Here is an 11,671-nt window from a genome sequence, read left to right on the forward strand (position 1 = left end):
CGCCCTACCTGCAGGGACGTCGTAAAAAACAACATATTTTCACAAGGTGACAAAACACGTCAACATATTTTCTTCGTGTGACAAAACACGTCTTTCAACAAAGGATACCATGCCCTATGTCTGCATGACTTGTTATTATAAAGTAAAAGATAAATTCAACGAAAATAACTTTATTACAACCTTCCGTGTATAAATATTTAAAATTCTTCCAAAAGGACAAATGAAAAGGACTTTGTTTCTAACTTGATCATATGCATTAACACACACTGCAAAGAATTCTTTGAACAGACATTAATTGGGATTCACTCCTTACATCAATTTCTCTAATTTACAAATGACAGCTGAATCCCTCTTCTCTCCCCCTCCCCTCCCTTATATATCCCACCTATACGAGCCAGGCGCGTATTTGTAACGTAATGTCAACATTTACAAAATAACTATAATTTAACGTTTATCAATTCAAAAACATGTACTTCAATTATCTTTACTTAAAATTGAATAAGTTTCTCATTACTTATTTAGATAATAAATCAAAACTGTAAATTAATATAAAGTTTTGGCGGCTTTCTTCTACTTCCGGCGGTTACATATGTGTACAGTTAAACATTGCCTAGATTATACACACAAGTGGTCAGTCAATTGAAATACTACAAACTGGTGTGACTATGTGAGATTATAATAGGTGAAAAACCTTCAAGTATGTCGGATAATCCATCGTTTCTATCTGGGTCGACGAACCGATTTATTTTCCGCCGAATTTGAGGAAAAAGTGATTTTTCTCATGATCATGTTGTGGATAGTTTATCGGAAGATGAGGAGATGTACATGCCGCCAATCAATCGTCGAGATTTAAATATATGACAACGTCTTACCGTAGTCCAGGTCTCTCCGAAAGGATTCGGGTAAATGAAATACGAAATCGCAGACTTACAAAAATGGTACAGTAGATATAAACAATAAAACTCCGGCAGGATCTTCATCGAGATCCACACATGTATATGTGCGCACTCATGTTGGACACAGGTCAAGCAGCGCGCCAGGGAGTGGACAAAGCAGCAGCAGGAAGGAAACGCCGGATCGGATTACGCCTGATGTAAGTGTACTAGTGTAAACATTACCAGTATACATGTACTATAGATAATTAGTCTGAAGTCAATAAAACCGTGTGGTCAACGACCTACATTTGGTTTAACATTCAGTTTATAGAAAAACTTTAAAAAAAAAATTTAACCAATGAAACTAGAGAATATATACTCAGTATATAAATACAGGTATTGCATGAAATAAATGACAGAAACACGCTGATAAGTTAATTAACCAGTCTGTTATTTGATATCGATTTCACTTTCAACTAGTAACCGTTCCGTATGACTTCTATTGGCTGTTTGATCCCTGTAGAATACCATCCCATGTCTCCTGAATTAGTAGTGTTTTAGTGATTGTAATAACATGTTTGTTTTATTTGAAAATTGAGAGCTTGTTTTTGTACTTCAAGTTTGATAAGTTAAAAGAAAGAGGATATATCTGAATAATAATTGATATCGCATATGCATATGTATATTAATACAGCAATGCATTACATATATTGGTGACGGTTAAAGTTTATACAAGTTTATTCCTTTATTTCAGAAACTCACAACAAGGGAAGCTGCTTGCTTGAAGTAGGCATCATAGAACGAAGGGGGAAAATTAGAAAGTAGAAATGATGTTTTCAGAATATGAGGACGAATCAGACAAAGACAGCCTTTCCAATATCAATGTCCTACCACGAAGGAGCGATGAAATAGATAAGATCATTACGGAACTAGGCAAAAAACTGAAAAGTTCTAAAAGACAACAGTATAAACGACAGAAGTGTCCAGCAGAAAATGTCCGGATTAATACGATTACTTGAGATTGACAATAAAACAGTAACGGAATGGTATAGCAAGAAAATTGAGTGTCTAGTTTAAAGAGATAAACTTAATGGCAAGATTAAATTTGCATTGAGTTTACTGGAATTTACATTGAGTTTACTGGAATTTACATTGAGTTTCCTGGAATTTACGTTGAGTTTAGTGGAACTTACATTGAGTTTACTGGAATTTGCATTGAATTTACTAGACATTATAGGGAGTGTATCGAAATTTACAGCGAGTTTGCTGGAATTTACATTAGGTTTACTGAAATTTACATTGAGTTTCCTGGAATTTACAGCGAGTTTAGTGGAATTTACAGCGAGTTTGCTGGAATTTACATTAGGTTTACTGAAATTTACATTGAGTTTCCTGGAATTTACAGCGAGTTTAGTGGAATTTACTGCGAGTTTGCTGGAATTTACATTAGGTTTACTGAAATTTACATTGATTTTCCTGGAATTTATATTGAGTTTAGTGGAATTTACAGCGACTTTGCTGGAATTTACATTAGGTTTACTGAAATTTACATTGAGTTTAGTGGAATTTACAGCGAGTTTGCTGGAATTTACATGAGGTTTACTGAAATTTACATTGAGTTTCCTGGAATTTACGTTGAGTTTATTGGAATTTACAGCGAGTTTGCTGGAATTTACATGAGGTTTACTGAAATTTACATTGAGTTTCCTGGAATTTACGTTGAGTTTAGTGGAATTTACCGCGAGTTTGCTGGAATTTACATTAGGTTTACTAAAATTTACATTGAGTTTCCTGAAATAAAAATTTAGTTTACGAGAATTTTGCGTGGTTTACTTTATTCTAAAATCTGACGTTTACTTGCAGTTTAAGAGGTCAACAAAACGTCATTAAATGGAGGAGTTTACCAAGATCGAAAACGGCTACAAAACTAGACTTAAACTTCAAGTTTAGGGGAATTTAATTTGGAATGAAACCCTATTAAACGACTGGTTTAATTGAGTTTAATTCAGGTTTCCTTCCTAATTAAACTCACTATTTCATGCAGTGGATCCCTGGCGCATGAAAATATGCGATCAGCTGTTGAAGTGAAACTAGGTCAGTTGACGTACGCTTTAAAGTATTCCGCAGTAAAAATATAGTTCCCGACATTTTCAGCTGAGCCAATGATTTCTTCATCTCACTGAAATTAACTTGACAGAAAGAAAAATGAACATAGCAATTTCCAACATTTATTCAAATCATGGAGGGATATAATTAATTCCCTGACATATAGACATTCAGATTCTGGACATTCAGTACTGCCCCATAGAACATGGAGTTCATTGACATCTGTGATAGTGTGTTGTTTGTTACCGGATTAACGTTAACATTTGAGGAATTAGAACTTTCTGGACAAGGATTTGGACACGTGTTTGAACTGTGGTGGGTAGATAGTATATTGGAGTAGTTTCTTTGTTGATTCTCAGTGATGGCACTGTAATTAATGATGGATTGGACATTTTTGTGCACACTTATTTGCATAATGTCGGTTGGCGGTATGTTTTCATTTCTTAATTTTTGAATAAGATGTTTACGCGCACTGTGGTTTGTGAGTTTCTTATGTGGATCAAGTTTTCCCTTTATTGCCATTGTTTTCATGAAACTGCCTAGTTTCTTTTCCCCGATTTTCTGTTTTATGAACCATTTAACAGAACGCCCGTCTGTCAGTGGAATTGTCCTGGGGGCTATATAAAACGGATCGTCCTTTCCAGAGAAGCCTTCTGGGCGGTTTTCTGAATATACTTTGTACATTTGTACCGGGTCATTTTCGCCTCCATTTGAGAGCATTTTTGGTGCAGTTTCCCTCGTGTCACATATGTTAACACCCGTTCGTGTTTTTGTCTGTCTTTCATTCAACTCTAAATATTCCTTTCCGTCGGATGCCTGTTTTAGAATGACATCGCACCATCTTAAATTGTAGTGTTCGCTGACCCCTCTAAGGCCAAAATGTATGGAATTGTTAAGCCACACAGTGTTCAATAGAGCCTCTGGTGATGATTTCCCTAAAATGTTTTTGCGATATAAAATATTTATTTCGTCGTCCGTAATAGGATCCGACTTGTTTACTTTGTTACCCTTTCCTTGTTTTTTCAGCTGTTTTTGTTTTGCCGACAATGCCTCTCGCGTCAGACAGAATTCGTTGGGATTCCCATTCATGATTTTGTGACCGTATTTTTGTCTCTGTAATTTTCTGTCTACACTGCCTATGATAGATCTGAGAGAGGTAGGTTCATATTCCCCGCCGTCCTTTTTTCGGACTGCAATAACAAAATTGGCCAATAATGAATATAATTCATCATGTGGAATGTTGTGCAAGTCTCTCTCGACTCGTTTTTCATAGCTACAAATTTCTTGATAAGAGCGATATCATGCAATGTTTTTTTCTTGGTATTTTCATTCTTTTGGTTTTCAATGAAATTTTCTATTTCTTTCATATCGATGTTTACAAATTGTTCATTATCTCGAGTTGTTTTGGGTGGTGGCGGCAAATAGGGTTCTCGTATAGCGGTGTTGTTGACGTCATTCATGTCCGAGTGCCCGTGTATGTCATCCATATGGGGGTTAGTGCTATCATCATCGATCATATTGATAGAAGTCATTAACTGAGGGTCATATTCATTTGGTATTTCTACTAAGTTCAGCCGCTGAGTCTCTGGAGGTGTAACATTGAGGCTAATCTAATTTTACAGCTTGACTTACAGAGGGTGTCGATTCACTGTTCACATTTTCAACAGCAGGTTCATGATTTAGATCTAATGATACTTCTCTTGGCATGTCAGGCTCTATATCAATTAAATCACAGAGCAATTCAAAAGTTTGCTGACTAACATCCATTTTGAAATTGCCGTCATCTTCAATTTGTTCCTCAGACATATTGGCGTAGGTTGTTTGTTTACTTCTTGATGTTGTTTGTTTGTTGACAGCGGTGACGTTAAGTTAAGAGCAGACGTCACGAGGACGTCAAAAACGTCACAAAGCAGATCAGCGGAATATATTTACTAGATATATTACAGATATAATCTAAATCTTAGGTGTTCCGAATGGCAAGCTGAATGGAGGTGATCTTTCTGTGCTGCACAGTTTAACTTAAAAACTTCGGTTTTTCTAAAGAATGTAATCACATTTTATGAGTCGAGGGGTGGATATCGAATTAGCGTTCCAGTGAGGAAAATGGGTGATATATTGAGTCAATGGAGAGCCAGAATTGGATCGTTTTGTGGTGGAAGGTCTGGTATGTGCCGGCTTAAATATGGCACCAACTGGGTAAAGCTACGCATCGGTTTGAAGGGCCTGCCTTTCATGACATTTGTGGAGGTGTCATTGTTTTGCATTCTTATCGCTGGGGACATAGAGAGCAATCCTGGACCGGGAACGGGTCAGACAGCTGACAGTGCGAGACGTAGCCGTATTCAGTCACAATCAAAACTATCTTTCGTTACTAATACCAATGAAAGGGGAGATAAGCCTGACGATCCCAATCTTAGCGATATTTTGAGAACTCTTCAGTTGATGGAGGGCAATTTAACCTCGTCTATTGACAACATCCGGTGAGATATGTTGGATTTTCAGCAAAAAGTTGATGATTGCATGGAAAATATGCGTGCTGCGGCAAATCGTGTCGATACTCTTAGTAAAGAAAATAAGCAGCTAAGGAGCTAAGTAACTAGACTTGAGGATCAGGTGAAACGTAGTAACTTGCTTTTTGTTGGTATTCCCGAGACCGAAAGGGAAAAGCCGGTAGACACTGAAACTAATGTACGTGAATACTTAGACAATATATTGAAAATTGAAGGGGCCTATGATGACAACGTAATTGCGATTGATAAGGTGCAGCGTTTAAGTAAAAAGAAGCATGATGGTTCTTCGAGGCTGATTTGTGTGGAGTTTGGCAGAGTTAAGCATAAACAAACAGTTCTTGATGCTTTTCGTAAACTTAGAAAAGAAAGCGAGGCTGGCAAGTGTACTGTCATAGTTAAAGAAGACTTTTGTGCTGAAGTCAGGAATATCAGGAAGAATCTGTATTCAGACCTGATGAGAGCAAAGGAACATGCTCAGAACCCTGATTTGTGTTTCATTAGATATGATAAGCTGTGCGTAGAAAAGCGTTATTTCACTTATGACATAGATCAGTGCTGTTTGATCTCCTTAGACGGAAAGGATGTCCAAGAATGGTTGGACGGTAGTTAGGGGTGTGGCCAAGGCTCCAGTACATGTGACAGTTATGTAAATATATCAAATGAACTGTATAATGTAAATAATCTCATATTAAATATTCTTTCATGGAATGTAAATGGTCTTCGTAAGCACATTAGTCCATCTTTTATTGCTTTTCTTGAAAAGTATGATGTTATTGCCCTGTATGAGACTTTCTGTGTATGTGGACAAGAATTTGATGATCTTTTACAGGGTTATGACCATTATGCTTTAGTAAGAGAGTATAAGGGGCGTGGACGGAGAGCTGGTGATATAGATATTTTTGTTAGAAAATCAGCAAGTAGCTTTTTTAAGCGTATTAATGCAGAATTTGATGACGGTGTGCATTTCAAAGTGACATCCAATAATGTGCATTATATTTTTTGTTTTGTGTATATTCCTCCTGAAAGATCATCATATTATTTAGATAAACAGGATCGTAATGGTATTGAAACACTTTATGAGCATATATCTAGCATAATACATACTTGTGATAACATACATGGTATACTTTTTGCAGGAGATTTTAATGCACGTGTTGGTACCGAGCAAGACTATGTTATTGATGATGATATTCCGCATCTGCAAGTCGATCCAGAAATCTATGAGTATGATGATTTTAATATAAGGAGAAACTCCCGTGATGAAAAAGTAAACAAATTTGGATATTCTTTATTATCCCTGTGTAGGTGTCTGGGAATTCATATGTTGAATGGACGTTGTAATGATAATGATGGAAGTTATACCTTTATGTCCCATATTGGCAACGGTGTGAATGACTATATACTTGTCTCGTCAAATTTATTTTCTTATGTAACACAATTTAATGTATTACGTGAAGACAGTTCTGATCACTTTCCATTAGAGTGTACTATTTCTATACCTTATGATGGTGAATACATACATGTAGTTACTGATGAGGATCAGTCACATACTGCAGTATGGAAAAGACTTAAATGGAATCCAGAAAGACTTGATTTATATAAACCAAAGCGGTGGGACGTTGAGTGTGAGAAATTAAAAAGGCAGAAATTTGCTCTTTTAGACAGGTTTAGATTGTCAAATAGTGATGATGACCTTAAAGCATATAAAAATGCTAGGAATAAATTTAAGCATGTCTGTAGAGGTAAACGTGAACTATTTATTGTTTCTACTCACACTGTATCCATAAGGAATGTCACATGTAATAATGATTTATGGTCTTACATGAAGAAATTTAAACAGAGCAGCATGTCTGTTAGAGGTAATATTACCCCAAATGATTGGCTGAACCATTTCGTAAACTTATTTACAAGTGCAATTTTTCATGTTGACCAAGATTTATGTGGTCATGCTTCTGATGTTTTTTGTACACATGATGTGACAGCCGTTGATGAGGATGAAATCCTTGACTCGGTTATCACTGACGAAGAGATTCTTGATGCAGTTAGGCACCTCCCAAATAGTAAAGCTCCGGGTCCTGATGGCATCATGAATGAGCATATGAAATATGCATATTCACTCCTGAAACCATATCTCTCTGTGTTATTCAATGCTATACTTAGATCTGGATCATTTCCAGCAGCTTGGTGTGAAGCTATAATCACTCCATTGCATAAGAAGGTGACACACATAATCCAAATAATTATAGGGGTATTTCTTTATTTTCAGTAATTGGAAAGATATTTACTAAGATATTGAATAACAGATTGAGATTTTGGTGTGAAGTTTATGACAAACTTTATGAAAATCAGATTGGATATAGAACTGGCTATAGTACTACTGACAATATCTTTACATTATTTGCTATGGTACAAAAGTACATCACTAAGCGCTAAGGCAGATTATATTGTATTTTTATTGACTTTTCAAAAGCTTTTGACAGTATTCAGCATACATTATTAAGATATGTCCTTTTGAAAAATAATGTCAAAGGTAGATTTTTTCTTGTTATATCATCCATGTACTCTCAGTTAAAATCCTGTGTGAAAGTAGACAAACTCATGTTATCTGAATTTTTCAACTGCTCTGTGGGTACAAGACAAGGCTGTATGATCAGTCCGCTACTTTTTGTGTTGTTCTTAAATGAACTGCTTGAATCAATGGACAATCATGGATGTAGAGGTGTTTTTGTTAATGAAAATGTTCACAACATTGCGTCTTTATTATATGCTGATGATATTGCAAGCCTAGCAGATACAGTGTTTGGGTTACAAAAACAAATTGACTGTGTATCTTCTTTCTGTGATAAGTATGGTATGAAAGTAAACCTGGATAAGGCCAAGATTGTTGTATTCAGAAGAGGTGGAATTGTCAAATGTAATTAAAAATGGTTTTACAAAGGAGAGCAAATTGAGATTGTTAATTTTTACAAGTACTTAGGTACTATTTTTACCCCAAAAATGTCATGGGGCCTTTGCTGTAAAACTCTTGCACAGCAAGCTGAGAAAGCTTCATTTGTTATACAGAAATTTATGTATAAGAGTAACATTGATGTAAACACAGTATTTTACCTTTTTGACCATATGGTAACGCCAATACTCTGTTATTGTGCGGAGGTATGGGGTTTTACCCGGAGTGATACAATATAATCTGTAAACTTGAAATTTTGTAAACGAGTATTAGGTGTCAACTCTAATACCAGCAGAAACGTTGTGTACGGTGAACTTGGGAGATATTCCCAGCATGTAACATATACATTAAAGTTATTAAAATACTGGTTGAGAATAATGGCTATGCCAGCTTTAAGGTATCCAAAAGCCTGTTATGAAATGTTGTACAGTCTAGACCTTGCAGGTAGAATCACTTGGGCCACTCATGTGAGACAAATACGGGGTAGTCTTGGCTTCAATGAAGCTTGGTTAAATCAGGGTGTTGGAGATATTTCTATATTTCTTCAAAACTTTAAAACCAGATTGGAAGATACTTTTTTACAATCATGGTATGGTGCATTGTATGACAGTGATAAGTTGTGTACTTATAGGCAGTTTAAAACTATCTTTTGTCAAGAAGATTATCTTATTCAAAATATGAGTAGGTATATGTGTACTGTACTTGCACGTTTTAGAAGTGGTAACCATCATCTTGCTATTGAAACAGGGAGATGGAGTGGTACCACTAGAAATGACAGACTTTGTATTTACTGTCTAAATGTTTGTAACAGACCAGTACTTGAAGATGAAATACATTTTGTATGTCTTTGTACTTTGTATGATGAGCTCAGAAATGAGTTGTATCTGAATTTACCTGTAGATATGAATCACTTAAATGTGTTGGAGAGGTTCTCTTTTCTAATGTGTGATATACGGTCTTGTAGACCTTTTTGTACATATTTGAAACGAGCATTTAAAACTTGTGGTGAATATCTCCAAAATGTATGAATTGATTAACATGTATGTAGTGTGGATGTAATTAACTCTCTGAAATATATTAAGAGAGATCAATACATCTCAGTAATGATTTGTGTTTACATGTATCATTATTATATAATGTTACTTTTTTCATGTTTATATTATGAATTTGTAAATTATATAGAGGTTCCCCAACGAGTTGAGATTGTTTATCATTTTTATCCAACTCGAGTTAGTTAATTTTCTAATTTTCAAAAGACTCGAGCTTTAGCGAGTGTCTTTTGAAAATTAGAAAATTACCTAACGAGAGTTGGATAAAAATGATAAACAATCTCAACTCGTTGGGGAACTTGTTTATCCCATAATTTCTTTACTTACAAATTTAAGTCTGTCATGTTCAAATTCTCCCAACGTAGCAACTAAATTCCGTGAACCAAATCACTACCGACAAAATATAGGTCGTTTTAAACGAAAGCTTATCATCTATTTTAGATGCACGACTCATATCCTCTGTACTATATTTGTAAATGATATTATTTTACAAAACGAAATATTAGTTTGAAAGTCAGTGTGTCGGTGTAATTTATTAATAGGTAACTTGTTTAAATAACTCCGCTCAAAATATTCGAAGACGACACCGTCATCGCGAAGTCGAACGTCACCGCTGAATATTAGACTAATCATTGTCATATTCAATCATCAGTCCTTTCCTGGATTTCTTAGGTACGCTATTACTGGTTATTATGTTGTTAAATGTTCATTCTGAGATTTATTCATTCAAGACATCGTGCATTTCAACAAATATTTCGGAAACCGAGCTGGAGTGTGAAGCAATAGGCCTATGCAGTTTACGCTAGTCCATGTGTTTACATGAAATCTCATCAGTTTCAGAGACATAGAGTATAAGAGTTTACTGACATGAGACAAATGTTCCAAGATGATTTTTACATTTTTGTTTTTGGGATAAATATATTCGTAATAAAGGTAAGTGAAATGATAAGAAAGTGTTTATTCGTTGATGTTTTTCTACAATATCCGTACCAAATGATATCGAACTAGAAAAAGGTAAGCTGCCTAACAGTAACAGTTACGCTAGATGCTGCAGCCGTTTCATTCAAATGACTACTATTAAAGACAGCGATTAAACGATTTTGTATTACATGTGTTCATTATTTTGATAATTCATTCACGGCTCTCGGGGTCCACTGCATATCTAGAACAAGGGGTGGGGGGTCATTTTGGTTCGCTAGGCCTATCGATGTAATATCTCGCTTCCGTGCGTCGTCTATTTTACCATCATCAAATTATATTTCGTACGACTCAAACCCCAGATTAATCGACATTTTCATGAGGACACCCCTCTCATCCAGTTATGCTAATGTTGAGCACCGACAACTCCAAAAAATATGTACATGCTGATCTTTTGAAGACAGACGAGAAAAAAAAAAGATAAGTGAGAGTAGTAAAAATAGTCCATGGTCAAAGGCCAGAGGTTAGCCAATCAGATTTGTTGGAGATCACAAATGACCAATCGGAGGCTTAGAAAGTGGTTACACACTGCGGTGTGTAAACAAAAACAATAACACACTGCTACGAATTTTATCACGTGAAATATCAGTTGTGAAACAAGCGTAGTCATGGGATAAAATTTGTTAAACATTGATTGCTATTTTCTATTTGGAACAATCACTTATATATGTAATAACATGTACTGTGGGCTGGAGACCTTTGATACTGAATAAAATGAATCTGACTTATAATCTAAATCTTGAAACATGATGCGTTTGACATGAACAAACAATTTTTACAAATAAAAATAAAGTAAGATGATATTTATGACGTGTGTAATGCGATTTAATTTGTTTTTAACCGAGACCAAAGTTCAAGGTGTTGGGTCATTCAAAAGTAGTTCCGTCTAGTCGAATTCATGCACGTGAAAAAATACAGCTGTTTTCCGTCACTGCCGTATACAGCAAAAATATATACGGTGGGTGTATTCCGACAATGTGGTGGCAGTTGCAGGATAAATATTAGTAAATGTACAAGCACCTTTTCCAATCAAAAGAATTACAGGGCGAAGATCAATCAACATCGACCGAGGGAGATGTTCGTGTTCCTTAAATCATATTATCGCTTAAACAAAATGCCATAATTATTTTGCTTACATCTCGTTATCAAAACTAGAATAACATGGTGCGTAAGCGTGCTGCGTAATGTTGAAACCATGACTTTCAA

General features: G+C 35.6%; 1 long non-coding RNA gene across 1 annotated transcript; it reads left to right on the plus strand.

The window, feature by feature from the left end:
• The first annotated feature begins 339 nt into the window (after positions 1-339).
• LOC117333826 lies at positions 340-1,684 on the plus strand. The gene is made up of 2 exons (XR_004534009.1): positions 340-1,093; positions 1,630-1,684. It is a non-coding gene; the product is annotated as an uncharacterized LOC117333826 (long non-coding RNA).
• Positions 1,685-11,671: the final 9,987 nt, after the last annotated feature.

Source organism: Pecten maximus, chromosome 9 (genome assembly GCF_902652985.1).
Source record: "Pecten maximus chromosome 9, xPecMax1.1, whole genome shotgun sequence".
Taxonomy (NCBI): domain Eukaryota; kingdom Metazoa; phylum Mollusca; class Bivalvia; order Pectinida; family Pectinidae; genus Pecten; species Pecten maximus.